The sequence below is a fragment of the Melospiza georgiana genome, chromosome 3, assembly GCF_028018845.1.
Source record: "Melospiza georgiana isolate bMelGeo1 chromosome 3, bMelGeo1.pri, whole genome shotgun sequence".
In the NCBI taxonomy this organism is placed as follows: Eukaryota; Metazoa; Chordata; class Aves; order Passeriformes; family Passerellidae; genus Melospiza; species Melospiza georgiana.
The window spans coordinates 42,353,534-42,381,418 of record NC_080432.1 but is presented as its reverse complement, the minus strand read 5'-3'; positions in this window follow the sequence as shown (position 1 = coordinate 42,381,418).

The following is a 27,885-nucleotide window of genomic DNA, read 5'->3' as shown; positions in this document are numbered from 1 at the left end:
TTGTTAAACCATAAATACACATACTCATCCCTTCCTGTTCAAAAACATTAAACTGCCCATTTTTCTAGCCCCATTTTGTTAAGAGAGGACAACACAGAAAGTGAGCTTGGGTTAGTTTTCAGCAGATCACATTCCTTTTTAGTATGACTGCTCCCTAGCAAATGCTAGTTTTCCATTTTTGGGTGTATCACTTGCCCTGCTCATAGTGTTTTGAGTCCTCTTCTCAGTTTATGCCTTCTCTGTACAGCCCCTTTGCCTCAAACCCATCAATTAAGTAGATCCCTGCTTAGGCTGCAGAAACCTCCTGTGGTCTTCAGCCCCAAGCAACAATTCCCGTGCCAGGTGAAAGCAGGGCCCGTCCAACTTCCATTGGTTGTAATAACAAACTGTGTGAGAAAGTCCTGCTGAGGAGCCAGAACCTCATTTGATACATGAAGCAGCACTGATTGTACTGGCTGCTCACTGATAAGTTGCACCTTTAGCGAGAGATTACCCCATAAATCACTGTGGGGAGGTAATTTGTTTGATGTAATCAGTTAGGTCTGCCCATTGTGGCAGCCTACCACTTCCTTTCTGTTCTTTATTTTTTATTTCTTTTTTAGATGCACACCATCAGAGGGAATAAGCACAGTTGTATGTCTCTCATTCCTTGCTCCTTCTTGTCACTTGCCCAGGTTTCAGAACTTTCCACTTCACATCTTTTCAAGTGCTAGCTTCCAGTGAGAGTTCCTTTCAGTTTGTCTTTCACCCATGGTGTTCAAAGCCATTTACAAATACACAGGAGTTCAGGTTCTAGACCTTTCTGCCTGCCTCATTTTCTAGGCGGAGAAGGTAGGATATATGTGACCAAGGAAATATCTTGCCCAAGCTCAGGGCACTGGCAGTATTTTACACCTCAGTCAATGATGTGCTGGTAATTTGTATAGTCTGGACTATGCTGTACAGATGTTTGGGATGCTGATTATGTCTGTAGAAGAGTAAATCTTGAAGTTCTTAATAGGTCAGCCCGTAGTTAATTGCCTGCTCATTCTATTTGTTTATGTAGTGCCCAGAGGCTGGAGAGGAAAAGCTGTTTCACAGCAGCACATAAAGACAAATACAATTCACTTGGTGTGGTTTGAGAGCCTCCTCTGAGCTGGGAACTGCTCTTCCTGGGCTCTTTATGCAGGCTGGAAGCAGAGCCTGAGTGTACCCACAGGCATCACAACTTCTTCTCTGACTGTCCTGGGGGCCTGGCTGCATGTGTGAGCCACCGTGACCAGACCTGCCCCGTTCTTCTTCAGACACTATGGAGCCATGTCCTTGCCAGGGAAGGCACAGCCTTGCTACCTCTGCTGTCACCCTCAAAAGAAACCTGCTCTTGCTGCTCCTTGGGAGATCACGTTATCAGTCAGTTCCAGCCTGTCATGGAATGGACACAACAGGTGCAACCTCCTTTAGAACAATAAAGACAAAAGAGTAGAGAATTTCTAATACGTAAAGAGCCTGTGGAGTCAAGTTGTGGGTTATATGCCTTCTGACAAGATATTTCCTGATTGCTTTATATCTTTCCAGTCTTCACTTGAAAACTTTGCAGAACATCACTTAAAGCTGGCAATATCTTGAGGAAAGGCTCACCATTATCACAGGAGCTCAGCAGAGATTCTAGGTAGCTGTGACCCTTAGAGCTGTGGTTATAGGAATTCACTGAGCCATTGATAAATTATTTATTCTGTGTCAAAACAAGTCTGTCTACCCGAGGAACGCTGATTTTCTGTACTTTGAGTGGTTCATAGTGTAACCACAACGGCCTGATTGAAAACTGGCAAAACTCAGGTAATCATGTAGATGCAGCTTGCATTTTCCTATTTGTGACTGTTTCAGATGTGAAAATGAGCAAAATCACAGTGAGAGTCCCACACGAGTACTTCTAAAATTACAAGGGCTGATGAAAATTTTGGTTTGTTTTCTAGTTGTTTTAAAATGAAAGCCTAAATCCTGTGAATAATACAGGACCTGCAAAGTCAACAGCTGTGTTGTCTACTACCAAGTTCCTGCTCAGTCAAATTCACGTCTCCCAAGCAATTCAACTTTTCCAAGGGAAAAATACTTATATTGCCTCCCAACAGAAATTACATGATGTAAAACCTTGTCTGTGAAAAAAGGGTATTTGTGGATCTAATAATACTCTTGCACATAAAAAAAAGAAAATGTAGATAAATATGCACAAAAGTTTCATTTAATTAGCTATTTCATTTGGGTAGTTCAGCTTCAGTTTATTACTGGTAACCCTTTATGTTATTCTGATATTGCACATGAGAACAGAACAACTATTAGTCTATCTATGTTTCTACATAAGCTTATAAATAACAAATAGAATTTCAATTCTGCTATTAAAAAATACCAAGGAAAATAAGCTAGTAATTATATTAATTAAAGCTAGTAATTCACTTCATTAGCATGGCAAAGAGACTTAGTAAGAGATAAAAATCACTCATACAAATAGAAGATGTATACTTCTAGAGAAACATTAACACTTCATAACAAAATGAACAGCAAGGGACCACAGTGAAGTTTTAAATATAAAATGAAAGATAGCTAGAAGGAATATGAATTAAAAATGCTCTGAATAACCTCAGAAATGTATCCTCATTCCTGAAGCACCCCTGCCACCTTCCCTGCAATATTGTGGCGTTAGCAACAGCTCCAGTGAGAAAGAACTCTCTCTTGTTGATTGGCTCCCATGAAAGGGCTTCTGAAATTTATCATTAAACATTGTTTAAAAAATCAATTAAAAAAAAAACACCAAAAGGCCAAGGAAGGAACCCATCTACTGGGCAGCCTAATAAAGGACAAAGTGAAAAGACACTTTTTTGTATAACCAACTTTTCTTGATCACATCAGATCTCAGTCAAAGCAGATGTTGACTGCTCTGGGAGCCAGAGCCTAAATATCAGGGTATCACTGCTTCCTCTTGGACTTTTCTCCATTAATCTTGAATTGAAAATTCCCCAATTTTCCTCTGGAGTCCTGGAGCTATCTTGAATTTATGGTGTTTGAAACTTACTACTCTACTATACTGGGAAACGGCACTAGTAGGCTTCTGTGTGTTGAAAACTTTGGGACACCATCAATAACTTTGTTTCTAGGAGACATTTTGGCTTTGATTATCAATGGTGAACTGCTTCACATACACCAAAGTAATTAAAAGCTGCTGCTGGTGCTAGTTGTGGATGCCGAGAGCAAGCTGCATAAATGTGCTTTTCTGTTACCTGGTCTGAGATAAATGCTACAGAGAGGAGATCAACAATATCACGTTGTGATACATGAGTAATGCAATGGTTGACTCTCACAATAAATAGGCAAAAATGTATATAGGTTAAGAAAAATTTTATAGATTTATAGTTGTGTTTTACCCCCTTGTGTGGTTATCAAGAGACAGCTGAGGTTGGGACATCTGGGAGGGCTGGCTTGTCACAATGGTGACGTCTGACCTCCAGTCAGGATTTGAAGAAGAGATCTCCACCACTGGACAGCGAAGAAGGGGTTGATGGACAGAACTTTGGGAGGGGTTAAAGGGTTAAAAAAGGGAAATCTCCATGGTGAGAGGGCTGAGAACATGGCAGGGAAAATCTTTTGCTCCTGGTGCTGTAACGTTTTTTCTTTATTCAGTATTTTGTTGTATTTTTGATAAGGTTTAATAAATCTTCCTAAACTATGAAAAGTGAGTAGCTATTTCTCACAATGTTGACTCTCTTGGACCTTATAGAAATACAATTCATGTCACTGGTATCACCCCTTAACAAATATTCTCGTTTCACAGATAAAAGTTTGTCCCCCATGAAGTCAAGGTGCGAAAGCTCTACAGGCTATGATCTCCTCATGATTAATAAATCTGTCAAAGTCATCCAGACCCACAAGCAGATCCTAACAGAGCCTCATTTAATCTACAGCTCATTCCTCAGCAAACATTCAATAAACTTATTTTCCACTCAATGTTTCTAAGGTACACTTGGGAGAATTTGACCCTAAAAATCACATCTAACCTTACAAAAAAATCTAGTCCAGAATCGAGGACAATTCCCTAGTGTTGGTGGGAACATGGTTCATCTTGTAATATATTCTTGTAACACATATCTATTTCACCTTTTAGCACAGAAAGAAAATACAATACACTGATTAGGCAAATATGCTACAAAGAGAAGACCTGGTCCATAGTAGTTTTTTACTCTTAGAAATGCACAAATACATTATTTTCTATGCAGATCTGCACTGGGGATTCTGTTCACTATTGACATGTCTTTAATAGTTGGCAATGAGCAAAACTACCTTGTAAATTGCTTCCCAATCTTATTGAAATAGCCTGATACAAACTGCACCCTAATTGCTAAATTAAGACTATGTGCTTTGCTGAGCTAATTTTCTTGCTAAATGGGCATGTGGTGTGGCAGTTAAGGGCTTTTTATCAGGTTATTACAATGAGGGATTATATAGTTTCAATGTAATTGAATTTTAACGAGGACTACTCTTAAGCAAATACACCTCCATAAATGATGCAGCACTGATGTTATGCTGAGAAACTGAAGATGACAATTCAGTGGATCCAGCTGGACCTAGGGGCCTCTTTAGTGTTTTAATTAAAATAAATGAGGAATCCTCTTGTTTTTTTACATATTTTTTAAAACTTATTTTTCTTAGCCCTGTCTCTGTTCCTGGCCCAGCCAGAGAGTCCAATGGAGCTGAAGAAGGTTCCTGCTTTCATTTCCAGTTATCTCAGAACTGCTGAATGGGACTCTCTGCTCTAAAGTCCAACTTGATTGTCATTCATTCTTTCTTAGATGCACTTTGATAACAAACACAGCAATTAAGCAATTCTCATTCAGCCATCTTATTGGCTGAAACAGATAAAGAAAAACATAGAATGTGTTGCAAAAGTCGTCCTTGTGTGATGAGAATTGGCTGAATTCAGGGCAGTCTGAATTCTAGTGGTGAGTTTCAGGTGCTACAGCTTTCCTGGAGGAGCACTGAGTGTGTTTTCTGTATCTAGCAGCACAAGATGTCTGACTTCTCCCAGAGACAAGATTTCTTACTGAGGACCAAGGCAGTGGGAAATTACTTAAGACTATGGAAAAGAAAAATATCAGCCTCAAATTTTGTTCTGATTAAGAATAAAATAAACCTCTCTCAGCTCTTATGATTGTTCAGCGGGGGTGGTAGGGTAAGAGACATGTGATACTACACAACATCTGTGATGGGATGCCAAAAGGACAAGCCAACCCAGACATACACGACCAGAAAAAGAAACCCTAGAAGGCTGGGTTTACAACAACATTGCTTAGCTACTCTGTACTTGTACTATTTAGGATCAGTGTGGGGCAGATAAGTGGCAAATGACTCATTTCTGACAAGAAAAAACATTTCCAAAATACTGTGAAGCATATTGTAAATGGACAGAGATTGGGAAGTTTGAAAACACTCAAGATGTAAAGAAACTGGTGTATTAGGTGAGGTGTCAATGTTTGTCAACAGGAATTGCAGCTATTTTCACTTATAAAATGGAAATAAACCAATCCCACAAAGAGAAAATGTCTTGACAAGCTCTGTAGTTATTGTGTTTTAATTGCTGGTAAATGCCAGCTCAAATAATGGCATCTGCTGTGTACCTGTGCAATCACAGTGTGCTGGAATGAGCTAATGAGTGCAGAGCAGAAGGCTGGCCTGAAGCCACTGCACGTGTACACCTTAATGAAGGTCTTGTGGGGAGAGGAAGGCATTGAGCAGCAGACTTCTGAGTCTGTAGAAGCTGTTGGAGTGGAGAAGGGATCAATGTGTGTCCATTTTACTCACTGGAAAGATGCATGCACTTTAAGGGTGTTTGCTTGGCGGCTGTCTGCCTCGTGCACACAGACGCAAAACTGGCGGTGTCATGATATGCTCAGATGCAGAAATATGTCTGATAACAGTAGGCATAATGAGCATATTAGACACTGCTCATTACATCCTTGAAAAGCAGCGAGGCCCAGCTCTCTCTGAACCACAATGAATTCAACATCAAAGTGCTGATTTGGAAGAAAACGTGCTGATGGCAGCTGCTTTTATCTTTACATATTCCATTACGAGACTACATGCTTGTGGACAATAAAGAATTAACCCTGTCCTGGCCCATCCCTAACCACAAGGCTCTGGAGACTCCTCAAAGGATGACTTTGGAGCACAATGATAAGAGAGCTCCTGGGGAGGAAGTAAGAATATACTCAGAATTGATGAAGTGATCTGACTACCTCAGGATTACTTCAAACATTTGGGCACTTGAGGCATTTCAAACACCTAAGCATTAAACTAAAGGTGATCCCAAATCACAAAGCAGCACCACCACTTAATGATGAGGACAACAGGGAGCCTGCTGTGCTACTGATGGGTCGTGCACCGTGAAAAATGTCCCTTCACCACTCACTGTCCCTCTTTTCTTCCTGCTTTACTGTTCTGGCACATGCTGAGGTTCAAACTATCTGCCTGTGTGACCAAGGTGCAAATGACACTCTGTTTAGGTTTAGAGAGGAATGAGGGTCTTCTGTTCTCCCAGTGTGCTATTTACATGCCACTGTAAAGGGAAAGTTTTTCTAAATCTGCCAAGGCAATCTGTCATTTTTTATTCAGGTAGTAAAACCTCCCTAGGTCCTTGCCAGCTTTCTTAGGCTCCATTCTCACTTCTCTCTTTGCTTCTTACAGCCCTTCACTGTCCATCACTTATCGGGTTCTTTTCCCAGCTGTGTTAAACCTTATTTCCTCCTAATATTTGATATAGTGAGTACTGTGTGTGCTAGCAAAACTCTTTCTAGCTTTCTGGATCTTTAAACTTTCATTCTTAAACTTCCCAAGAGAATAGGAAGTGTGGGTAAGTGTGGTATGTGTGATCTGCCTTGAACCTGTTTCTGTTTAGGTTCCCAATGTTTGATGTCTACTGGCTCCTAAAAATGAACATTGAGCACATGCATAAGCAAGAGGCAAAACCCAGCTCAGCATATGGTGCTGAGTGTTTCTTTGGAGCAGAATTTCCCATCTAGACAATGTTTGCAGGAAGCATCATCATCGCCATCTGAGGGCTTTTTGGTGGAGTGAATTGAAGCTACAGTGTCTAGAAGGTAACAAACAAATAATCTGTAAGAAACTTTACCATATGGCAGGGTTTGAGCTGAGACCTGCACTGTAAGTCCCTGCTGCCAAACAGTGTGTCTAGTGGTACAGTGACTAAAGAGAACACCATGTTGACTCTGATTTGCCACAGGCAATCTAATCAGAGAAGCAAATGAATATATAAGGAGACTGAAGTAACCACTTAACCCTGAGAGCGCTCTTTCCAAGAGGAAGAGTTAGACATGTCGATTGAAGGTTCTGTGGTAAGTTTTTATTTCACTTACTCTCTTGGTATTTCCCAGTGACTCTAAAACCAGAGAGTTAATAAGAACACAGCAAAGGCCTGCAGAGCCATTCAGCCTATAAACTCATTCCTCAAAGCAGATATATCTCTTGCCTCCTTTCCTGTCCTGTGCAAATGCCATTGCATCAAATTGTCTCTATTATGTTGCTGTAGAAATTAACTTTTTTCTGTTTTGGAAGTTTGGTTACACACACACATTTACCATGTGTAATTCTGGATTCTCTCTCACAGCTCCTCACAACCTGGTTCTTCTCACTGAGCTCAGTCTCTGGGGCCCTGTTCCACTCTCATTTGAGACAGGAGTGTTAATCAATGACAGCATCTTTGGTGCACATAACAGCACCTGCTGTTCTTTGACCTGGCCTTGCCTAGCTATGTAAGAATAGACATGTCTACTAATTCATTTAGTGTTGGTTTTTAATCTGTTCTATGTGTCTGGGGACAGACATTTGCTACTGAAGAATTAAAAATGGCAAAAGCTTTTACTGGCTGTGTCACCTTCTGTAGGTCTGACCCTACAGGTATTTGACAATTAGCATCTTGCTGCTGTCCTAGTATAGGATCAATATCACCTACTGTTATTTCCCATCTCTGTGGGATAGATTCAGCTGATGGTTTTGGGGTTTTTTTGTGGGTTTTGTTTTGTGGTTTTTTTTTTTTTTTTTTTTTTTTAAATTTTTCCTTTGACTTGTACTTATTAGAAGTATGAACCTAAACCTTCAGAGTGGTTTAGGTTCATACTTCTAATAAGTACTTCAGTGGTTCTTCAGTGTCTTAGAGGTGTTGGCCAAAGTATATACAACAAGATTTCTATAAGTATTTTTATAATAGGGTTATACCATTCCTTCTATGAAAGGCACCAATACTATGTGAAAGACTCCGAATTCAGTCTAATTGAAAGAAAAAGAAACATGAAAGGCTGAAGTTTTAGCCTGAAAGAATGTTTATTCCAAGTATTTCTAAAAGGTTGGGTTCCGGCTGGTATGAAGGTTCAGCTTAAGGTCAGATTTGAAAACCTTTGGTCAGTTCCAAATATTTCATTAAAATAACTTCAAGAGGTCTCTGGTATGTTTAATACAAATTTGTCTTCATTTTAGCTAGCTAGATGTCTAGGTATTTGAATGGAGCTTATATTTGTGACAATCAGCAGAGAGGGTACATTTAACTTAATTATGTCTGTTTTGATACACTGAAGGTCTGTGTCTCAGTGAAGAAAAAATTGCCCCTCTACTAGAGGGCCAACATCTTCAGGCAGCTGCTATACAGTCTGAAGTCAAGTCCCTCTGCAAGGTGGCTGGATACCTCTTCATCTTGGAACAAAAAGTGAGCCTCAAATGTATTTGAAGTTTAATTTTGTGTTGTGAAGAAACTTAAGACAGCCTGTTAAACTTCTTTGCTCATTGATGCATTTGGAAATGTGACTTTCCTGGGCAGGCTGCTTTATATATTATAAATCCTGCTTTATCCAATACCATTTATCTGGGAACTGAAAGCAAATATGATCAGTGTGGTCAGTAGAGCTGAAGTTGCCCAGGGTTTGTTTTAGTGTAATGATCGATGTATACTGAACTTGGATTTGGTTTACTTTCAGAGACAGCTCTTTCTCCCCATTGTGAAAGATGCTCCAAACTGAATGTGTTTTGTTTAATTTGGTTTTAAAGTTGGATAGAGTGAAGATTGTTTCTGGTGCTTGAATCACTTGAAAAATAGGTGCTGTATAAATGGCTAGGCCAGATTCTTACATTGAAAACCTGAATAACTTGAGAGGAAAAGGACCGATCATGTCTTTCTTGAGGACTTTACCTTCATACAAGGAAAAATTTGATAATTTGGACCAGTCTAATTTATTAAAAAGCATTAGTAAAGCCCTATGTAGTATTGATGACAGAGAGAAAGAAAAGATACTTCAAACAAGATTCTGAATGACCTTTCATGAAAGAAAATTCCAACCTCTTTCTTATTTATCACTTTGTTTTAACATTTTCACTTGAATATCCCAAGTACTTTCTGTCAAGATAGGAAAAGAATCTTCCTAGTAAAAGGAAGAAATAGCAACTATCTTTCTAGTTTTTGGTTCAAGCACCCCAGATGAGCAGCATTAGTCACAACCCATTAGAATGGGTAGCCTGAGCTGCTCTCTGGCTGCAACTGAGCAAGTGCTGAGTACTTGAGGCAGAATCATGCTGTGAAAAGCACAGCAATCCTGGCAAAAGCAAAATAAATCCCCAAGCCCCCAATAAGTATTGTTTGCATATATATTTCACCATGGCTGACTACCAGGAGAAATAAAACATGTGGAAGACAGTACTCTTAACTGAGGATAAACAGCTTGACTTAGATAATAAAGGATGATGGTACAGGATCCGCAGGAATAAACACCATATTTTAATGAATAATTTTTGAAATTGCAGAACAGAAAGTCATTATAAGGGTTATCTGTTTCCATCAGCAATCTGTTGTGCTTGTGACAGTAACCTTGGCCTGTATTTGTTCACATTATCTTTATGTCAAGACCTTTTAGAGGGGTTGCTATGGCACATGACTGCAATACACTTGGAAAGTGGATGTCTGCTATCACCTTTGCACCTTTGCAAGGTGTAGACGAGTAATTAGGAAGGTAATATAGGAAGCAGGCAGGCAGAATTCATTTCTTTTAGTCCTCCATGGGTGATTGATGAGAGGCATCTTCAGGAGCTCTAGTAATCTGTCCATAGTCTAAAGTTCCTTCTGAATTTAAGAATTTTGGAAAATTCAGTGGAAGTTCACTGTAATACAGTGCGTAGTTGTCCCTTTTTCTTTGACCTAGTTTAGAGATTTCTAAATTTTAAAATTTGTTGTTGTCTTGGTGGGATTTAATTTGTGATCTTGGTTTGTTACTGAAAGGTTTGCTCTTTTGTCCAGGTAGATTAGAAAATCTGGTTGCTTTCCTGAGAGGGTGTCCCAGTTCTTAGTGGCTACTAAGTTTCATGACATGTTGTCAAGCATGCATGTGCTGTTTTTCCAAGACTTTGGCCAGAAATTCTTACTCAGGAAGAATTATATGTTGACTCAGGAAGGTGGAAGTTTTAAATGCAGGAATTCCCAGTTTGGGGAGGGGCAAGTGAAGAGATGATGGCATAATCTGTTGTCTAAGCTCTCGGAACAGGTCTTGATAGCTTCCATGGAGAGAGGATGATGTATTTGCTCAATAAGGGCCTCGATTTTCCTTCTGTCTTTGTGCAAGTTGTCTCTGACATAGAGCTGAGCTGTCCTGTGGAGTGGGGAGAAAGGGGAAGTGGTCCTGACTTTAAACCAATACTTGATCTTAAGGTGATTAGTTACAGAGGGCATATGAGCTTCATATCTCCCGCACATAGATCCTTGCAACTTGGAACAGAGTGAACGTGTGTGATGAAGAAACAGTATTTTGGTTGACCAGTAAGGAATAGGAACTTTGTTGTTTTATTTTCCTTCTTGGGACTCAGAAAAACTGAAAACCCTGGTAGCAAACCCTGGTAGTAAACACGGAAAGGGCTGGTAAGGGAACACCTTTCCCCTGGTGTCCTTATCACCTGGAAAGGAGGTTTGGGGTGGGTTTCTTTCTTTTTTATTAAAAGCTGTTTATACGCGTGAGGAAAGAGGACAAGAGAGGGGTGTTTTTTGGTTTTGGGGTTTTTTTTGTGTTAAAGAGCAATCTATTCTTTTCCTTTCAGCCCTGCCAGTTCTCAATCCAACCTGAGCCCAGAGATGATAATAGAGAGCTTTCACATGCAAATATGTCAATTTATTTCCACAATAGCAAACCACTGAGGGCTGAAAAGGAAGCCACTGCAAGGCTGACAGTTACATTGTTCCAAAACCACTCAGCTCCTCAAATTTAGGGAAGGAAGTCTAATCAAAGGCCATTCAAGTCTCAAATGCAGGACTTGCCTTCCTCATCTTCTTGATTCTTCTCATCTTCCTTAAACCTTTCTTCATGGCAAAATCACCAACATGCTCACCTGGACAGCTCTATCTGACCATACTACATCTACCTGGCAGAGCTGAGGATGTTTTTTTCCACGGTCTGAGAAAATACTTTAACCTTCTAACTCAGTGGTGTCACTGGAGCAAAGAGAAACGGAGGGCAGGGACATGCATTTATCTCCATGGCTTCCTTGTGTCCCTAAGCCATAGGGAGATACATTTCAAGAAGACAGGCAAGCTCCAGAACTGAATGCTTTACTCTTAGAGGTTATTCACAAAATAAATGCAATCCTTTCTCCACACACATATATATAGAAATGGAGAGAATGCTTTTCACAGACTATGACAATAAAATCTTTGAATCCTTTCCAGAAAAAAATGTTACTCTTTAATGCGCTTGCAAATATAAAGTAGGAAACAGAAGTTCCTATTTTAGACCATTCAGTATGAGCCCCTCAGGCAAGTGGAGGTGAAATGAAAATTTTTCTGTGATGCAGTGAGAACTCATCACAGCACAAAGTCTTTCTCAACTCTGGAAACAGACTGGCAGTATGAATGTGGCAACCAAGCTAGACACTAGTTACAGATGGATAATGAGATGATTGGCCCTCACAATTAAGGGATAACTATTGTGTGAATATTAAGAAAAACTTTAGTGATGGTATTGTAGTTTAGATGTCCTCTATTCTCCCCACAGTTGCCTTTTTCCCCCTGTACTGTGACCATCAGACAGCCTGGGTTGCGTAGGACAGGTAAAAAAGAAGGTGTGCACAAATACCCCTTACCTGGGGCAGTTGGGAATAGAAAAGCTTGTTGCTCAGACGGTGTGGATGGCAACACCTGACCTCCAATCAAGGTACAAGCAAGCACTCTCCACCACTAAATGGCAAAGAAGAGCTGACTGACAGACTTTGGGAGGGACCAGGGCTGGCTGATGCAACCCCCAGGGATATAAAAGCCTGAGCATCCATCTTGAAGATGAACTGGCCACATGGTATCCATGAGGGCAGTTCTCAGCACTGTGAATTTTTCCTTATGTAGTCCTTTTGTTGTTGATTTATTTTTAACAGCTCACATTTTTATCAAGGTTTAATAAGCCTATTTATATTTTCAAAGCGAGCAGCCATTTCTCTCACACTCACAACTAGTAGTGTGGAAGTGTTTCTAGGTCTAACATCTCTTGGGCCAGGGCAGCAGGAGGGGCTGTGCTCAGCATGTCTGTGCTGGTGATTAGCAGGGCTGGAGCAGGCCTGCGCCCATCCAATCCTCTGCAAAGATGAGCTGCTTGGGAAAGAGCAGGAATAGAGGATAGAGAAAGAAGAACTTCTGGGAGCTACAAAGTCCAATGTTGCCATGCAAGTCTTAAAGCAGCCAGCCCTTAATGCTCTTAGAGGAATTTTATTTGTGTCTTTCAAAGATCTTTGCTTATGTGGGAACACCTTTTGCCCATAGTAAACCTTAGAGTTAAGGAAGACACAAAGGAGAAGGCTGCCTTTACTGTTACTCTGGAGCCAGTGCTCACAACAGCCTACACAGTAATAAGCAAAATCAACGTCAGCCTTAGTTTCCCACAGTGTAAGGGAACCCTGGTGATGGAGGATTTTACAGCCATGCCTGTGGGTATCCATTCTTCCTGTGCATTGAACAAGTCTTTATGGATGTACCTTGAAGCTGAGGCCAGCAGCCAGCCTTCTTCTGGGAAGTTTGGTTAATATGCCACAATAGACAAACAAGAGAACCCATTTCAAATTCAGCTGTGCTCTTTTGTTACTGCATCTTGAAAACAAATCTAAAGCTTTCAAAGTCCTGAGTTAAACCCTCTGGGAATTTTTTCACAACAGCTGCAGTAGAAGAGCATGCAAATCTCTCAGATCAGAGAGTCCCTCTGATGTCTGTGTTCTGGACAATTGTAGAAGGGGGAAAAATAGCTTCTAGCTACCTTTCTAGTGTCCAAGTACCCACAGAAACCAGGAACCTGTTTTGTTATGTCTGATGTTGGCAAGCAGGAATGAGACTTGTAATTTTTAAAAAGGCAGCTAGTGAACAGGGGTGGATTTCAACAGTGTGAAAAAATCTCATCTTTATTCACAGAGGAGCAGATTTATTGTAATCAGCTTATTTCATCCTACCTGAAGAGTCTTTTGTTTTGTGAGAGAGAAAACATTTGAGAGGCAAAGTGGTTTGGAAGGTGATTTCCTGGTGGCCAGCTCTAACAGTTTCCAATCATCCATCATATGATTACGTTTCCTTTATCGCAATATATTATTTGCAAGTTTCTTAGTGCTGAATTTCTGAGTGAAGTGGTCTTTTAAAATGTAGATCACAGTGTATCTACAATCAATGCATGGGAAATGCTCAGTATGATAAATAGTTGATGACTGTTCCTCCTCTAAGGAAATTCTAACAATCTAAAATACCTTAAGTCACAAATTTTTTTGAATTCAAACTTTCTGCCATTTTCCTCTGGCTTGAGATCTACAAAATATCTGTAAATTCATTGTTATATCTGTAAGGGAATTAGTATCTATTTGCCTGGGTCTGAATGTAAATAAGCAAGCTTACCAGAATAGGTGAAAGCATCCTCTACTTCTGGAGGATTTCTTCTGTGTTAGTTGGTATGAATTGTGGAATTTCTACAAACTCATTTTTTTTAATTAAAAAGTTAGTTGTTAGGTAAAAATAAAAGAAATTCACTGCCAGTTAATTACCAGCAAATGGAGAAGCATGTGCTACCTGCCACAATTAATTAGTTTACTGGTGGTTTCCTAGCTCTCATAAGCCTGTATTCTAATTACATGGAGACAGTGCCTGCCATGAAGCATTAGTATCCAAGCACCGAGGTGTATGTGCAGTGCCACGGATTTCATCTGCTGGGTCAGCTGTCAGCAACACAGATGGGGAAGACCCATGGAGTGATCTTGTCCCATTCTCTTGGTTAGCACTGATTTTCTCACCTTTAAGGACTCTGTCCAGCCGGCATTTAACAGATGAAGGAAGGGAAAAAGAACCTTTCACATTTTCAGAGGGAGGAAATGCATCTTAATTTGTAGGCCATGACCTTGCAGCTATGCAGTTCATGGGCAGTTTATCAGTGCTCAAAACAACATTAATAATCCTACAGCAGAAAAAATAGAGTGTTCCACATAGAATCTGGGAGAGGCAAAGCTGTCCAAATATGAGATGAAATGTGGTGGTGTTTATTTCAGCCAGACATATTGCTATTATAATAAATATTTTCTTATTCTTTTTGAGCTAAATGTAGGAGATGATGAAATAAACCTTTATTTTTAATTTATATGTGACAAAGGTAATAAATGTGATGGGAAACATGCTAGAAACTCTGCTACTTCCTTTTCTTTTGTGAGCTTTTCACCTGCACAATTTGTTTTCAGCAACAGCCAAGACTGGGCATCAAAAGGACACCATGCTGCCACGTGTCATCTGTTTTCCTAAAGATCTGACATCTGGAGGCATGTGATTAAATGTGATTTCCCACCTTACAGAAACAAATAAATAAATGAAGTGTAGTTGCTGCACAAGCTATAGGAGAGGAAAATTTGAAGTCAGGGCTTGTGGGTTAGCTCAGGGAGCAGAAAGCAGAAGTCTAAAGTAAATACATTTTGATTTATTTTTAACATCTCACGGATTTTAAGTTAGCATTCTGATTTCAATACAGGTAAGAAGCAGATATAAGTCTTGTGTCTAGGGGACTGATTGTAATAAAAGCAAAATGAAATCAAGTTTAAGACTCCCAAAGTTAAATGCACCAAAGGAAAGTTTAGAAATGGCAAAGTTTTGCTTTTTTGATAGAAGCTGGGTTATGCTGGTTTTTTTCTCCCTCTCATTAAACTTTTCAGCTACTGCTGACAGCAGGGCTCAGTATCCATAGTCTAAGCTGACATCATTATGTCAATCAGATAAATAAGACAGGTCATCTTTGTAGTGTTTTGGGAGGCAGAGGGGTAATATTCTTGTAAATACAACACCCAATGGCTAAACAATTTTTCCAAAGCAAGTACATTTTGTCCCACCTGGTAAAAAAGGAAAAACAAACCACCCAAAACAAATAAAAAAGCTTGTCTTACTTCAAATGCCACTAGCCTGTAGAGCTACTGGCTGTCATGGTAATCACTCCTCCCTGGCAACTGGTAAAGTGTTTAAGGACAGAAGCTGAATAAAAGTGAAATTTATTTTTCATTGCCTTTCAGCTAGGATGAGCGTCTGTGCATTTTTTGGATACTGGATACTCTTACTCTGGCCATTTCAATTCCAAAGAAAAATGGAAGCTGGTGCACTAAGCCACCATCCTTAATCTATTATACTTCTTACAGTATTGGGCTCTGGTCTTATCCCTCATTGTCTTGTTTTTAACTCTTGAATTGTGGCTTGGGCTGTGATTCTTATATAATTTTATGGTTGCCTTTGGTCTTTATATCTTTCCATTCTTCACATTTTTCTAAATATGGAAAGAAATATGTAAGTGCTCAATATGTTGCATTTGAATAGATTGGATTTTCACCTCCCTCCTTTGCTGGGGTTTTTTTTTTTTTTTTTTTTTTTTTTTTTTTTGGAGCATTTGAGAATAATCCAGAAGTATACAGCTGATAGCCCAAATCTGCTGCCAGCTATGTCAGGAAAACAAAGATGAGGAGTGAAGGAAAAATAAAACCCTTGAAGCCTCTGGGGTAGCCTTTACTTTTATTCTGAAGATTTGAAAGGAGAAGAAATAAAGCAGAGATTTCAAGGTGAGATCAGAAAGGCAGTTTTAAAGCAAAGAAGGAAATTTAGGCTTAGTGATGTGGTGTTCTGCTAAAGGTCTTAGCAGTGGATGGTGTTTTTCTTGGAGAAGCTTGGCTGGATGAGAGTCAGATTTGACTAAAGCATGGATAGATTGATCTGTTTCATTCATAATATTTCTGAAGTACTTAAGGGAATAGTATCTAACATGTTTAGTCCTTCAGAGATAGTTCAAGCAGCCTGAAATTAGTCAAATCTGCTTCTATCTCTGTGAGCAATAAAACCACTAAAGATTAGAATGTAATTGCTGTGTAATGTGTCTGTTTAAGTAATGTGATTGTTGTTTGATTTTTGACAGTGAGTCTGGGTCTGAATGGTCAAAAGTCCTCTTGCTAAGGAGAGTAGAATTGGAAGTGTCTGCAACTTTTTAGGTCAGTAAATGTGAGCTCATTTTCATTGCTAAAAACTGTCCAGTCAGAAGTGAAATGAAAGGTAGTTTTCATGGATTTAATTAGACAAGAGCAGGACAAGAAGTTGTTCCTTTGGGGACCACACACCAATGAGAGGGAAACATAAGTTCTTTGACATCAAAGCTCTGTATTTTTGTTAGCATTTAATTTTATTTCATATCAGAAAACTGATATGCAAGTACCCTGTGGGATCTTAAGCAGAGTACTGGGTAGGGATAATAATACTTTGCTGGCATTAGTTAGAATTTTCATATTGGAGGAGCAGAGGTCTTGCACACAGCCAGCTTCAGTAAGCTGACCTATCTGCTTTTAAGCAGGCAAGTAATTTCAACAGATACACCAGTTTAGAAGGCCATTCTTTCCTGAATCTCCCAGGCTTTCTGCTACTGCCTCCCTAGTTCAGTTAATGGGAGCTCTCCACAACTTCTCCCATGCAAGGTCAGGCAGGTTAAGTTTCTCCTCATTTGCCTCAGGAGCAAACCCTGTCTAGCTGCGTGCACGGTAATAAATTCAATGTGCTTGGGCAGGTTTGTAGGCAAGGAGTTCACCTGTCAGGGAGTGACTTTTAGCCACACTTTTGTGTGCTCTTGCAGCCTCTGCCCGTTGCCTGTGCAGGGGTGCGTGTGGGGAGTGATCCCTCAGATGCTGAAGGGGCTGATCAAAACTTTGGCCCCATATATGAAAGAGCTAATTAGCACAGGGCAGCAGGATGGAAGGGACTGCTCCCACGGATGATTAAGTAATTGTATAGCTGTATTTGGCTTGGGAAGGTCAGCTGGATTGTGGAGGGGTTTTTGCTATACATATATCCCTTACAGGCTGTAAAACTGAGGCTATCGTTCATGGAACAAATTTTATTTATTATGGTATTTATACAAATGTTTAGCCATGTTCACATGCTAAACTCCCACTAAATTAATGAACTTTGAATGCTTATAATTGGATGAACTTTAGTTGCTTAGAATTCAATGACTATAATGCCAAATTGAGTTTGTAAATATTCTCTCTACAGCATATGCACATCACAGTGGAAATGATTGAAGCCGGACCTCTTGGGAGGTTTGTTCTCAAGTTTTGGCCAATTTGAATTGCTTTTAAAACAGGTTATTTATCGTTAACATCCTCTTTTTTCCTCTTTTCTCACCCTTCCTCATGCATCTTTACTTTTCCTTTTTTTTGGTTTTTTTTTTTTTTTTTTTTTTTTTAGTGCTTAGGCATTGGAACAGGCTGCCAGGGCTAATTGGAAACATTCAGGCAAATAATTTACCTGCCATTCAGAGCTCTTTCATGCCCACTTGGAACAGGCTCACTAGCCAGAAATAGCTGATGCCATTGCAAGGATCCAACATTACTCAGGTGTTGCTACATGAAGGGGAAAACAGTACCTGCTGTAAATAAAACAGCATGAAAGATGAATATTGTTAGGTCAGCTGTTCTGACCCCCAGGCAATTTTTGCACATTTTTCTGCTGAACTCTACATTTTTGACCTCTACTAGATTTTAGAGATTGAATTTACTTTAAGTTACCCTAGCTATCCCTAGGGGGAAGGTTAAGGTTATTCCTGTAATATTCTTAAATCCCACCCACTGTTTTTTGAGTGATCTAGGCTCCCAAAAGGAACTGAAGCACAACCAAATACTTCAATAATAATTTTAGGAATTGCTATGCACAGTTTCACTCACATATTTATCTACTTACATTGCTGGTGCCTTTGGACATGGAGCTTGCCATATTTTAAAATAAATAAAGCTGTCCTGTTTGCGATATGAGCTTCCCTGCTGGGCAGGAATGCATGAATCAGCTGATGACCAATTCAACACTTTTCTGCAGAAAGGCTGTCTGCTGCCTGAAACTGTCTTGATATTAGTGGTCTCATTTCAGCAAAGTTTCCTGAACAAATGAATGCTTTAGTGGAACTGTCACTAGGGAGACCTAAAAGATGAAAAAATCAAAGGGAACTGGGTATTTTGAAGCAGTGGAAAGAAAAGAAGATCTTCTTTCAAATTCTGTGCTTTCTCAAAGATTAGACCTATTTGCGCCTGTCAGTTGGGTTTAGTCCCATATATAAAATTAATTTTGAAGCTGTTTTCAAAGAAATCTGAAGTATCTAGTGAGTTGAAGTGACTTCAAAATATTGACACAACACTTCTAATTTTACTTCCTAGAGTTTATTGAAGAGGTATTTGTAGACACAGGCAGATACATGTGGCCCAAGGATCCAGACTTCCTCACTTGAACTAGCCAGCAGACAGTAGTTTTCAAAATGCTAATAGTGCCTTGTATTGTATCATTAGAATATAATCTAACAGATCAAACAGTATTTAACAAGTAACTTTTACTATCTCATTAATATGCACTTGAACTTAGATGTAGTACAGCTTAAGTACAATCTATAGCAAGTATTCTTGCTCCAATAGGAAAAAATTACTTCTTCAGAATGAAAGATAAAATGGGCAGCATAACATATGAACTATTAGTTCATCTGCAAAACAGCATAACTTTTAGTGAAAGAAAATAGTTTATTGCTTCGAGGTTTCATACTCTGTCACCTCAGTGTACAAGAGTTTGTGTTATAAGCTCTTTCAGCTGCATTTAACTCCCCTTCATCCAGGTCAAACTAGAAGTGCAACTGTCTTGTCACCAGTTGTCTTGTCACCATCACAGTTCCGTAAGGAGATCATCCATCATGCTGCTGCTAAATGTGTAGCTACTGGGTGTATCTGTACATTGTAACACTGAAATGCAGGCTGATATTTGAACTACTGATGTTAATGTGCTGTTAAAACTATGGAACTTGCCTTGTTCAGATTTGTTCCTGGTAATTTAATGGTACCATGGTAGCTATCTTCAAGAAAAAAACAAGCAAAGCCCTTGGATGTGTGGTTTCTCTCTACAAGTGTTATGATTGTTAGATTCTTCCCCCCTTAAAGAGCTGCTTTAAGTCAAGTTTTAAAAATTACTCTTCTGAGGCAGTAGGGCTCAAGAGGATGGTAATACCACATGCAGGTATATTGCACAGGGTCAGCAGTTCGAGTTCACCACAGCTCATTGTCTAAACACATTAAAGAAAAAGGAGTGTCTCTGCTCTGCCAACTAACTCATAAAATATGCATTCACCTCACCATAGTCGCTAATTGTCTCCCTCTTGGTTGTCAAACTGAGTAGAGAGGATGAGAGGTGAGGGAGACGGTGAAAAATGAATTTCTCTCCCCTGCTTGTAACATTCTCATTAAAGCATGTTAGCCAGGAATTAGGTGTATGTAGGGGATGAAATCCTTCACTATTATTGCCTTTACACCAACAGTCAGTATTGGTCTCTTGACTTGTTAGACTAGTTTTCCTGTAGGTGAACTATGTTAGATAAATAGAAATATATTTATTTTCCTATGGAAGAGAACTAGTTAATGGGAATAACTGAATGGTGGTGCATTGAGATCAAGCATAAATTATGTGTTTGTCCACATGACTGAGCAGTGGTGCATGTTCTGGAGTCCTGTGGTCAGTGTGGGTGAGGAAACCACTCAGAGACAAATATTCAGGTTAATGGTGTGAGGTTTCAGTGTTCTGCCTCACAATAGAAGAAATTCTTTCCTAATTACTCTGGTTTCAGACCAGACCAACAAGGTTTATCCTATTACAGCAAAGCTAAATATTTGTGAGCAGTTTGTGGCAGGCCTGAGTAGGAAAGAAATTGGTATAAGAATGGAACAGAATAGTGCCATACTGGTCAAACAAAAGGGTCATCTACTCAGTACTCTGGTTTTAGCTGCAGAAGTACAAGGTGGTTATAAATGAGCAAGAACAGAGTGAACATTTAGTACTTTTTATTCCTGTTACTTTCCAGACCTCTGACTTCTTTTAGAACATGACTCCTTATTTTTCAGTGCATTGCCTAATCCCTAATATTTTGGGGGTTTTTTAACAGTTCTCTGTTTGGCACACATAAATGTCTAGCATCCAGTTTGGATTCTTGTGTCCAGAAGTTTCACAGATCTGCTACGTGTGGTAAACCACATCTTTGTTTGCTTTGGACATGGCTTCTAGGATCCCATTAATTTTTGTGGTGGAAGAGACAAAGAGCACTTGCTCTTAATACATCTTGTATATCACTTGTGACTTATGTATTAAACCCCTGCCAGGCAATTTTTTTTCCAGACTGACAGTCCTTTAAAGAGAGGTTTTGATACATGTAAGCAGATCTCAGATCCTGTTTAGTTTCTCTTGTGCTCTCTCTTTTCTCTTTGCTGCATGCTCTGTGTTTCTCTGCCCCTCTGCAACTACATCCTGTGAGATGAGGTGAGATTGTTCTGAGCACACACACCAAGCTTTGACTTTTGCTTCACCACTGAGGGTTAAAACTATTGAATATCTACTAAGCAGCCCATACTTGAAGGCTTTTCTCCCCTGGTAGCTGGGTTATTCCATTAGTATTTTAGGCAGGCTAGGGTTTTTTTTCTAGCTGGACCTCAGCATACATTTCCATAATCAAATAGATGCAGGCACTGGTTTGGAAGGCAGAGTCTTCAGATTCTGATGTGACTGCTAAGCTAAGCAGAAGTGAGCTGACACTGAGATTCCTGAGTTTTCAGTCAGGAGCAGGTTTTTGTGGCTTGGCACTAGGGAAGCAGTGAGAAGAGTGTCAAAGGTTTGGGGGCGCTGAGGCAGTCAAGGCTCCTGCCTACTGCAGTATGAAATGGCCCAGATAAATCCATCTCTTTGGTAGGAGCTTTGCAGACAGGAACAGCTTATTGTTTTTGCCTGAATGATGAAGAAAAGCAAGAGAATGGGAGTCAAGGTTTATAATTTCTTTTGCCATTTGAAGACCAAAAAGTCTTCTTTTTACCTTTTGCCATTGACTTGAGTAACTTGGGACAGATCACTTCCCTCCTCTCTGTACCTTATTTCCTGAGTCTAGCTGATGCATATTTACAAACATACAGAGCTTTCACAGCAGTCCAGTGAGAGGCAAGCAGAAACCACAGATACTAGATTGCTAAGCAAAAGGAGAAAATTCAGTAGTTAGGGGTAGAGCACCTATGTGTGCAGCATCCTGTCCCTGGTATTTCATAGCTTCTATATAGGTTTATTTTTTGTCTTTAATGGAAAGAAAGAATATATCATGTCAGGGACTAGAAAAACTTCCCTTTATTTCAAAGAAATTAAAATTGCTGGTCATTCCTTCCTCAGACATCATTACTTCAGGGCTAGGTTAAGGCAGATAGATGAAGGTGGCTCAATTCAGCCTAGTTTGTATCCTGAGAGTTTGTGAATTTACATTTATGAGAAGAAATAGGAGAAGAAAGGAGGGAACTGAGACTTGCCAGAGCAATCAAAGCAAGAAATTAATAACAAGAACCAATCTCCTCATGCAAAACATCTGCAACCTTTTTTGAACTAATATTTTGAAGGCCGACTTTCTGAATAAAGCTATTACAGAGATGCTTCAGGGAAACTGTAGGTTTGGAAAGTAGCCAGTATTCAGGCTTTAAGAATGGAGAGAGAGTTGCCCAGAATGTGAGAGAGTCTTTGTCACATCCCATTTCTGTCCTTACTCAGGGGATCTATAGCCCACCAGTCTAAAACCATCCTACCTGAAGGCATCTTGTCTTTGCTGTTATTGTGGGAGGATGATCTGGTAAAAAAAAAAAAAAAGAATAAAAAATTTCTCTGCTGTTTTTCATAGAGGAAAGTTCAGGTGCTACTTAGCTTTCAGTGTTTCTTTAAAGAGTTGTGGCAAAATAGTCAGCTCTTTAATCTAACCATGAAATGGCAAATCTGTGCTTGCTCAAGGAAGAAAGAGCATTACTGTTTGAATTCATAATAATGTTTCACCTTATGTTTTTTTGTCTCTCAGCCACTTGAGAGGATCTCCCATGCCACAGTCTAGTGCTTTTCTAGCCAGAAAAGGTGATCTCCTCCCCAGATCTTTGTATGTAAGGTTGAAGTGAAGAACTTAAAAACTCTTTAAAAAGCATTAGTCTGCAGAGGAATGTCTGCTTCTTGACAGGCATCAGCAGTGAGGTGGGTGGAAACACCTCTATTTTTTTTTATAATTCAAGTTGAGTGGAGAAAGATGCTGCCCCCAATCCCCTCTTCCCAATCTAGAAGTGAGCAGCACAGTGAGTGAAACTTAGTGAAGCTGCTATGCTCTGCCAGCTGGCAGCAGACCCAGAAGACTTATGCAATTAGTGAAGTTTCTTCTGAGTCATCTCCTCTGCTCTCACATACCCTGCACCTGATGTCTCTGTTTTGCAAGTTACTGCAGCCACAAGGACATTTGGGATCATTTGCTGAACTGGACGGGCTGAGGACGAGGCGAAGTTTGAAGCCAGTGAGATTTAGGCATTCTTTCCATCTCTACCTGTGCACCCAATCTTAGTGATTGCAAAGACAGGTGGGGCACACTGTGCATACAAAAGCTTGGCAGCTGCATGCCCCGTTTCAGCAACTGGACTGGTAAATCCTTGGACACTTGAAACACTAGAAAATGCCCATAGCAGAAAAACTCCATCCCTCAGCCATGCACGATGCATTGATGATGATGGGTTTGTATTTTCTAGGTATGACAATCAATAGACTTATTAGTCTATTAATAAATTAATAGGCTAGAAAATAAAATAACTTCCTAAAGATGCTGTTGTGGAAAGTTCTGGTTAATTTTCATCCAATTCCCCCATTAGAATACAGAATTTTCCAGTAATTTGCACTAGGTTTTGCCTTTTTTGGATTCAACAGCAGTCATAAAAAGTTTTATTTGATTAGCTTCCTACACCAAACACCTGTGGTTTTTGTGTCATTTGCTCAAGTGTGTTGCCTGAGGCTAAGTTACCTTGCCTGGAAAGGATTTGTTAGAGATGGGTCAGAAGTAAGAAAGAATGAAAAAAAACCCAAAACCCCTAGGAGTATTAAATAAGGCAGGGGGAGTAAAATGAAAGGGCACTTCGAAGACACACAAGGATATATTTGGCAGTGCCATTAACCAGGCACTTCACAAATAACAACAAACAAGGAATGGAACAGAGGACAATACTGTCCAAACCAATAAGAACCAGTTTTTACAAGGATCAGTTATTTGCAGGGAGCTGCCAAATGGTTTGCTTACTCAAATTGGATTAAATGGTTCAAATTCCCATGTCTACCAAATCTCCCTTGAAAAACTGAAGCAGCCACTTAGAATCTTCTCAAGGTCTGTCCTTGCCTTGAGTCTTTAAATTTGCTTTCAGTGCATGTCCAGTCAGTCCTTTGGCAGTACAGGACAAAAAAAAAAAAAGTGTCCGCTGTAAACCAGATATATATTAAAGGCTTCAGGTATTTGAGATGTGTCTGTGTTTGAATGTTTGAGATATCTTTTGATAAAAACTTTACCCCTTGGAAAGAGGAGAATCTGCTCATGGTCCACAATTTGAGTTTAGGTGGCATTATCCAGACATTTTGGGGTGTAAGAACAGCCAAAAAAGCCTTGGCCATTCTGCATGGCTACATGAAAAACTACTTTGCAAGTAGCTGATTATATTAGGAGAGGACTGCACACAAACAAAATCAAATTCACCTTTTGTTTTGTAATGTTCTTATCTAGTATTAACTTGGCTCTCCAAAACCAATTCAGCCACTAATGGATTTTTTTGTTTTTCATTTCCTTTCAGAGATTTTTTGACTGATTGAGGTTTAATATATCCATATTTCTACATAAAATGTGCCATAAAAGTATTTATATATTTACATATACACCAACTACATATGCAGTTACAGTCCTTTCTTCATAACTTCCATTTTAAGTAACCTCTAGGCAGAGCAGTTCCTGCAAGCTATAGCTACTGAACTGGAAGAAATGTTATTTGGCTGCACCTCTCATCTCTTATCAAAGCAGTAGCAATTTAAAGGCCATCTCATTACTGTTTTCAAGGTTCAGCAGACATGTAGCAAGAATAAAGATCAGTTTTTTTAAAACAATCTAATTCTCCACCTGATTGCTCTTCGTGCTTGATTTGTGCACACAGCATAATAATGTTATTAAGGGTAATCAGTACTGCCATTGTTACTCAGGCAAAGAAAGGCTACTGCACTATTGAGCAGCTCTTCACATAGGAATCATGTGAAATAATACAGCCCATAGAATATTCCTGTGCTATTTCAAAAACTGATGAAAAGCTCAGGTAAAAACTGCCAGGATCTGCCAGAACACACAGTTATTAATTATATGGTGGAGTACACAGAGCCATGAGCAACACCTTTATCAGAAACCAATGCTTTGTGTCAGGATCTAATTTGCCAATAATTGGTACTGTGTGTCTCTGTTATATGCCAATACAGGTATTGATTTAACATGTAAAAGTGAGATGAAATAAGTAAAGTAAAACAAGTAAATCTCTTGGGAATGAAGGAGTGAAAAATGTGAAAAATCTGTAAGTATTGAAATCTACTTGTCATATGGTGCTTTCTATCTGCATTGGTAACAGTAGGACATGTAGCAGAGGCAATGTAGGTAAACAATGCTAACAGAATAGGTAAAAAATGCCCACTTTTCATTTGAAGTTTTACAGGATTTTTTAATCTTTTTTATTGACCCAGTATTATTATAATATTTAATTCCAGAAAGAATCCTAGGAAACTGTAGAGAGAAAAATGTTTTCTTCTGAAGATTTCCATTTATTTCCATTTATTCTAAGATTTCCTCTGTATTTTAATCAAACTTTATTTTAATTTTTTGTCACTCAGAAAAAAATCCAGTGGAATTCAAAAATCATTCTAAATTTAAAATATGTCTTACTAAAATTTATTGCTTAGTAAACATTATGTATTTATTATAGTAAAATATAATAACCTATATCATATATAAACTGGGGGACAAAAAAAATAGCAAAGTAAACAGAAATATGACATTTGCCCACATTCAGGCTTCTCATGTGTTTTTTAGCTTGCAATAAGGTTTTAGCTGTATGATGCAAGCTGTTGCAGTCTAGCAAACCTTACATCTAGATAATGATGACCAGTCTTTTTTATTTGCTGGTATTATCAAAGCAATGAAGACCAAAGGTGGTAATCAGTCCTCCTTATAATAGGTGTTTGACATAGCAAAGACATTTAGAACTGTTTGATTTTGTAATTCTAATCTTTGTTTTAGGGGAAACCTTTTTCCCATCTTCTAATTGTGAGAAGATTTTAAAATTCATACAAAATGTGAGAGAGAACTTATTGTTATGGGAAGGCTCACTCAGAAAAGTAATGCAGTCCTGTGCTGGCTTCAAACTGAGGAGTATTAGGCAGTTAACCTTTAAAGACTATTTTCTCCATCACTAGAGGTGTCTGCTTTAAGCAAACTTTTCTGATAGTGAGTTGTGCAGTCTTTTTTGGCTCTGCAGGGCTCTACAGCCAAATGCACCCATGCATTCACTCTTGTTCCCCAATCTTCACAAAATAAAATAACAGCCCCTAAAACCACTACCACATACTCATCTTTGCAATGACCCTGCCTCACCAATACTGCGTCTTCCTCAGATCCCAAAGATCTGTCTGGAGAAGCAGCTGCCTATCTGAGCACCTGAAGACCTTTCATCCCTCCCTGATCTCCCATCTGTGGCAGGACCAATGAGCGGGAAGAAATGTGCCTTACTGAGATAGTGGATTAAAATTCAGCTGCTTGGCAGCTGCTGTGGTGAGCCCGGCTGTGAGTGCTCTGCAGAGCTCGCTGTGCACAGCAGGGGATGTTAGTTACTGCTGTTAGTCTTAAAAGTTATCTCTCATAACCAAGGACCAAATGTAAACTCTAAAATAACAAATTTATGAGCAACATAGTGGCTGATTGTCTTTATTATACATTGTAAGATCAGACAAAGATTCATCTGCGTAATGAGGGACCCACAAGCAATTTGGGTCTGTGTGAAAGAAAGTTTGGTGGGCATTGTTAAGCTGATGTTATGTTTATTTCCTGAGGATAAATGTGGTCACACTGTTCATCTGAGCAGTCTAGAAATTCTCTGAAATGGCAGGGTACAACTGACAGACCACTACACAGTATGTGTGCCAGAAATCCTGCCTGGTAAGTCTGGGTCTTTTTATATGGGCTCCCTGTGTAAGCATCAAAGTCAAAAGAAGAGCAGATACTGCACTGGCACTGGCACCAGCCGTGCTGGGATGAAATAAAAAAAAATTAAATACATAAAACCCTCTTAATTCCAAAGGAAAAAAAAATACAAAAAAACCCACCCCTCAAACTAAACAAAAATGAAGTAGTATTCCTAACAAGCTACAGTTTCCCTGCATGAACAAAAATCAATATGCCCTTTAAACATGCACAAGCCCAGTGGTACTATTAAAGGAAGTAGGAAAAATAGTCCCCAATTTCTTATATTTTGCAATTACTGAATAAGACACTTCATCAGGAAACTGTCTCCACAAGCAGAAAGGCTGCAGTGTCATTTCAGTCTGTGCCATGCTTGCTGCTCAGCTGTGTCTGATAATTTAGGGCAATAAAGTTGTCAGATCTCACAGCCTTAGTTCAGCTGCTGTGTCCACAATAATTTCTCCTCTGGACTCAGCTGATGGGACTGCCACTAGGGGCCCAGGTTGGATGTTTCTGCCAAGCTCCTTCTTCTGGATTTAGAGGCCAGAGTGTCAAGAGCTTGCGGCCATTAAGGAGTTTAAACTCCTTCTCAGGAAGCAAGCTAGGGCTTTCTTCCAGGGCTAGGTCCTTGCTCTCGGGGCTCTTCAGATTATGGGTTTCCCCTAGACCTGAGGCTTGGATCATCCAGGTTGAGCCTTGATTTCTCACAAGCCTGCAAGTTTGATTCTGTTAGGTCATGGGAAAGTAGTACCTTATAGTCCAAGGGGTCTGCCTTTTGCAAGCTCACAGAGTCATCAGTTGTTTGCAGTGGTGGCCATTTGGCTCTGCTCTTCCTGAGGAATGATGTGAGCAGCCATGTGTTGGAACTCTGGAAACAGGATTACACTAACACAAAGCACCAACTTAAACAAGGTCTCTGCAGTATTGTGTGTAGTGTAGACCTGGTAAGAAACCTCTTGTTCCAGCAGTGGTTACAAACTGCATAGAAAGAGAAAAAATGATGGAAAAGGAGGGACAGGTACTGAAAATTATTTGACTTTACACAGAAGTTCTCTGTGTGTCAGAATAAATTTTCAAAGTCAGAGTCCAGTGGATTAATTTCAGGAGTGCAATTCATAGAATCATAGAATATGCTGAGCTGGAAGGGACCCATTAGGATCATCGAGTCCAACTCCTGTTCCTGCACAGGACAGCCCCAAGAGTCACACCATGTGCCTGAGAGCATTGTCCAAATGCTTCTGGAACTCTGTCAGGC